Here is a 6000-nt window from a genome sequence, read left to right on the forward strand (position 1 = left end):
CTATTAAAGATCCAAATATTTATTAGTTTAATGCAAGCTTCGTGTTTTTCAACTAAAACACCAGTCTCGAATTTCTGAAACAGCTTTCAAGAAAAATCAGTGTTTACGAAAAGATGAAACTTACTGCCTTCAATAATGATAACATTATTTTACAGCAGACATACACAAAATTACAAGACAAAACTTTACACCTATCTTTTCGTGAAGAGTTTTAACTAAAGCTTCCCTGCAATTAAGCACCCTTAACCAGCAACATGGTGCTCTATTAAGTGAAAACTATAGATATCATCAAAAATGGCAGACTGCAATCATCCAATTGAAACCAGCACGCAGTGTGAAAAAAAATGGACTATATAAAGATACAAAGGCAACGAAGGAAAACAATGTATTGTGAAAGTCAAAATTGGCATTCTCTGTAATTGCAGTGGACATCTTTTAATGAAGAGCCATTATGCATTCAAAAACTGAATACTTGGCAACAGTTTGATTTCTTAATTCTTCAAACGTATAATCTATATCTGTTTCAGTGCAATAATTATTTGCAAGTCTCCAAAACAGATTAAATTTGCATATCTACTTTTGCACAACAAAGACAACGTATAGAAAAGCTAATATACTACTATACAATATATTACTACGTTCTTCACACTTTCTCCTCCATATTCGAAGAGTGGTAGTGGGGGAGGAATTAATAACAGAAGAAACTACCCCCTCCCAAATTTAAACTTTTTTATATCACACACGACGACATACTGAACCACTTGATAGTATATGCACATATATATTGAAATTATTCACAGTGTGATGCACTTTCCTCAGTCACCATGGTACTTGTTTACTGTAACCCCACCACATAGTTCCATTAACAGGCATGGGAGCCAAGTGCAATAATATCTCGGTCAAGTAATATGTTAGTTTACGTGTGACTTATTTTGAGCCACTAATGATCACCAGGCATCAGTGGCATACCAAAGTATTTAATGCTATTGAATATACAATACCAAATTAACCAAAGAATGGAAAATCCAGGATGGAATGTAACAATATTAGAGAAGGAAAGTTGCTACTCACCATATAGCAAATATGCTATATTGCAACTCAGCATCTCTGCTTTACGGTGAGTAGCAACTTTCCTCCTCTAATACAAAATAAACTAATTTCAGGTGATTTGTCAGTAGCAAAGATCTTTCTCGAAGCCTTGGCTCATAGAGATGACTGTTGTCAGCTTGGTGCAAGAATATACGCATGTATCATCCGAAAACTGTTGCAGAAAAAGAAATGCAAGAAACAACACTAACACTGACCAATTGGCCTTATATAATAAAATTAAGTAACTGAACTGTCAGTTGGTGCTTGGCAGAACACAACAACAACAACAATGCAGTACCATCAATATGCTGAATGATGAATCTACATAAATATTCATGTATAAACAAACTCTTTTGCTTATAGTTGTGTTAATTTTTTTTAACCCACATTTATTTCTATTTTTTATGTGAAAAACATTTGTGGCGAGAGTTCATAAATGTTACATGTACTGACAGATTTCATGATCTCTCCTCATACATGTCAAAGATAAAACAACTGACACTATGCAAATTAAAGCTTCTTCAATCAAAATATAGCTGATCACATGGTACAAATGTTCACAACTGGTCAAATAAATACTGAGGTGTATGATAATGCTACCTAAATAGAACAAATTCCAATATCTCAATGAAGTGTTACTTCAACCATTGGCTGCATGCAGAGAAAACACAGAAGTCACCAGGACATGTAAAGTTACATAACACCTATTGAAGATCTCTTTCATGTAAAAGGTGAAACATTACACTAAGAAATATTGACACTCAAAGAGGATTTCACTGATAAATGTCAACAGAACAAAATATGAATGAAGAGAATCATTCCACAGGCTGACTGTCTACAGAGGAAGATAAGTGCCTTCAGAAATAATCCCACAAACATAGTTCTATCAACAAATATTTGGTAAGACAATATTATGATAAGGATGGATTGCTACTCAGCATACAATGAAGATGTTGATTTGCAGACAGGCTCAACAAAAATAATGCTAGATACATGTGGCTGATGAAAAGCGATATTTTCACAGTCTTTTTGTTGAGCCTGGCTGCAACTCAACATCTGCTCTATATGGTAAGTAGCAATCTGTCATTTCCATAATACTGTCATTATCCCATCCTGGATTTTCCACTGTCTGATCTTTAGTAAGAGTTATGTATCAACCTCCCTTACATTTTTCCAAGTAATTGTAAGATGCATGAAACTACTTTATGAAGCTGTAGAATATGTAAAACAACTACTATTCGCTGAAAGATTAAAAATAGGCTCAACAATATAATACTATGTGATTCAGAACACAAAAATACTGGACATTGGATCAAAACTGTGACTTTTAAGAAAGTATTTAGAAATCTTCCATACACCAAATATTATGGTCTCATGGATATGAGACCCCTGAGGAAATAAAAGTGGTACTCGTATGGGGTATACTTGAGAGCAACTTCTGCTTAACCGATATGCCTAATGATGGACATCTTTCAATTCCAAAAGTACAAAAAAAGGAACAAAATGACTAGAATCACTTTTCAATTTGAGTAAAGACAGTGTCTACTATCCTGTTACACTAATACATGATACTAGCTTCACCATTTTCTGAATAAGCAGCAGAAAACTATAGTTGACAGGCACACCATTTACTAAAACAATGCTGTTTACTTTGCATAATTACAATGTACCTAAAACATCAAATAGTCTACATTACAAGCTTATAAATGCAGACAGTCAACTTAAATGGCAGGTAGCTCTTATGTTCATGGCAGAGGTGAAGTGGTTCCTATTCTGGATTTCTGTCATAGATTATGCAACCTGGATTTACTGAGCTAGAAATGAGATACCACAGTAGAAAATCTAGTTTCCTCAAAAAGAAACACATTTTGTTATTTAGAATCCAACAGTTGTTCAGTATGGCAGTGTAGTATTCAACAGTGCCCTTTATTTTATGATTAAGAAATATGCACAATCAAGAACTCTATAATACTATCAAATAGAAGGTAGACGTAATTTTCCCCCAACTGAAGTGTGTTTTACATACAATGTGAATCCACCTGAAGAAATGATCATACAGACAATTCTACATGGAACACAGATTAGCCTATCAGCAAATGCTCTATACGCATACTCTTACGAGGTCACCAACAGGGCCAGTGAAAGTTATACTAAATAAACAAATTATTAGTTTTGTTTTACTGTCAGTTTACCTTTTCAACTGTGTTTAGAAGCTATAAAACATATTAGGATTATCAGTGGCATTTGTGAACCAGCATACTAGAGGAGAACAGCTAATGAAACACAGAAAGTGATGATGTAAACCTATTAGCTTAATATAGGCCTACTTGTCCTATTCCACTTGTTCATGGATCAAGCCAGAGCAAGTTTTTCCTACTGAATAGTCGATTCTTCAACTCTTGTGTGCTTTTACTTCCTTAACAACCATTTTAACTACATTTTTTATTATTACTGTTGTTGTCTCACTTGTATGGAACTGGATGGTAGTTCACCATTAATTAAGGCTGGCACAATTTCCTAAAAAACAAACTTTTGCAGAAGAATATCTAGGCCTAGTTGTATTAACTATTGCTATATTAATGAGAAAACTGATAAACAATTAAAATTTCAAGACCAAACTGTTGTTTGAATGAAAATAACCATGGAAATAATGTTGGCATAATTATCCACTAAAATCCAATAATATGGGCCTACAACAAAACCTGAAGCCTATAGGAACATTACCAGTAAGCACCCCCTCCCACAAAAAAATGATACAACATCCAAATAACCGAAATAACCAGTTAGTGCTCCTGCTGAATGTTGTCTATAAACTACTAATACTCGACAATTCCATGACTGAAAACATTACATTCAATGTATACCTACATTATGAAAGATGTGAACGATTTTAGAACGGCAGCATCTGATCGTATTGTCATCTAACATAGCATAAACCCAAATAGAAACGTTAATAAGAGCCCTGCAGGTGTAAGATCACAGCTGAAAAATAAGTTACCACGCATAGGCCCAAATAGAAACAGTGATACCGAGTCTATTCATACGGTGATGATATTTAGATCCTGGACTTCATATTTACCGTTATTAAGACTCAAAATTAGTACCACTGGTACGAATAAAGAAAAACTCTGAGTGGAAACAGGGCAGCTACAAGCAGTTCTCTATAGAGCACTTAGCTGTGGTTACACATAACCTATAAATTCTGCTACACTGCAAATTACTACGCTCAGTGAATTAGTCTAACTTCTGCTATATTTCGTCACTCGAAACATTAATATGAGCTTGTACTGTTAAACGACTCCACCAACATATTACGAACGGTGTGTTTTACTGTTACAGAACCATCTCGTCGACAGCAGTAATTACTTACGTTTTGAACTGTCAGACTAAAAGAAATATACCACGATACCGATGTACGGTGCATATACACACACAAATTCCGTAACTGCATTTTGACAATTTTTGGTTAACTTAACTGATGCCACAACAAATATCCTACTACAGTTTAATCCTACTTTAAGACACGTTAAAATAATTGTATAAATCACCTCACTCTAGTGCGATGAACTAGACTACATATTAGTGCAAACAGTAATCAAATGTATTATATTTTTCACGAAACTAAATGACACTACCAGATAAGCACTGCTCACCGATTGCCGATACACACAGCTTCAGTTTACAAACAAGAAATACTACGCATGCTTGTTCTGACATAAACGTTTCGTCACATAACAGTATTTCTGTACCAAATGTTGAAGGACTCCATTGTACACTTGAGACAGCGAGCTGCGTCCGCGGAGGCAATGTTCACTTACCACTAATTAATAAATTTTCACAACACCGTTCAGCGTTTTACGGTCGCAGTTTTTGATCTACACTCACACAGGCATTTCCTTAGACACCCTACACACAATATTTCTACCAAATGTTGCACATACCTGGCGGTCAATCAAGGACGTTCCAAATTTGTTAACTGCTGACAAATCGATTTCAAAAGTACCGACAAGGTGTTAATTATTCCGAATACTGCATGTCGCTTGCCACATTAAAAACGCAAAACTTCCACACATTCACCACATCTGATGATGAGATTTCTTCTGATAACACTTCACATTCTCGAAAACTTTTAAATACTACGAAAAAATTAACTCATCCCCGCAAAAATTAACCACTGATCCAATATGGCGTTGTCTCTACTTGTGTGCTACGGGGCTTCCTTGTGTACTACACGGATTCCGTAAACAAGTTGACATAAACAAATGCACGTGGAGTAATTCGTAATCTATCACTGCATGACAGTGTACTTTACACCTTTTATAAGTATTGATACTCCGTACTGTCCACAAACCAACACAATGTGAGAACTGACGAACTACAAACACGCATCCTGTGTACTGTTACTTGTCACGGCGGAATGACCGCTGGGAGGTATGTCAGTCGCCTGCCGGACCAAAGAGAATTAAATAGCCGACCCAACCCACGAATTCTGCCGAGCCGGACAAAGAGCACCTCGTCATGACGCCACAACGCGAACGAATCCTAGACTTTTTCGCATTCATATGAGGAAACTAACTGGACTAGTGCAAATGCGAACTTCCTCGGGCATTGTTAGTTCGTTACAAGTTCTCGCATCAAATAGAATCAGTGAAACCTCAGGTATACACAGCTGTTTTCGAAGTAAAACCTCCGCGTCTCTTTTCAGTGCGTGTTGTATACAATGACAATTCTCGCTGCGACACCAGCACCACTCAAGATACTGTATGTCAAATATAATAAAAAAATGAGAAAACTTCTTCAATAGGTACCCGATTATCTTTTGACAACTGCATTGCTCCCGGTGCAGTTATGATTTCGAAATAGTCTTAATCACGGTTTGCAATTTTCAGAAAACTGTTTTATATGCATTAG

The 6000-nt window shown here is 35.9% G+C and overlaps 1 protein-coding gene across 5 annotated transcripts in view; it reads right to left on the bottom strand.

Moving 5' to 3' along the window:
• LOC124798397 (transcriptional repressor p66-alpha-like) overlaps positions 1–5506 on the bottom strand; it is a 94230-nt gene extending 88724 nt beyond the window's left edge. For 2 of the 5 annotated variants that reach the window (XM_047261775.1, XM_047261779.1), the window contains exon 1: positions 5031–5506. The gene's annotated coding sequence lies outside the window, so the exon portion shown is untranslated. The other 3 variants (XM_047261777.1, XM_047261776.1, XM_047261778.1) reach the window with 3 other exon arrangements.
• Between the last annotated feature and the right edge of the window lie 494 nt (positions 5507–6000).

The sequence above is a fragment of the Schistocerca piceifrons genome, chromosome 5 (assembly GCF_021461385.2).
Source record: "Schistocerca piceifrons isolate TAMUIC-IGC-003096 chromosome 5, iqSchPice1.1, whole genome shotgun sequence".
In the NCBI taxonomy this organism is placed as follows: domain Eukaryota; kingdom Metazoa; phylum Arthropoda; class Insecta; order Orthoptera; family Acrididae; genus Schistocerca; species Schistocerca piceifrons.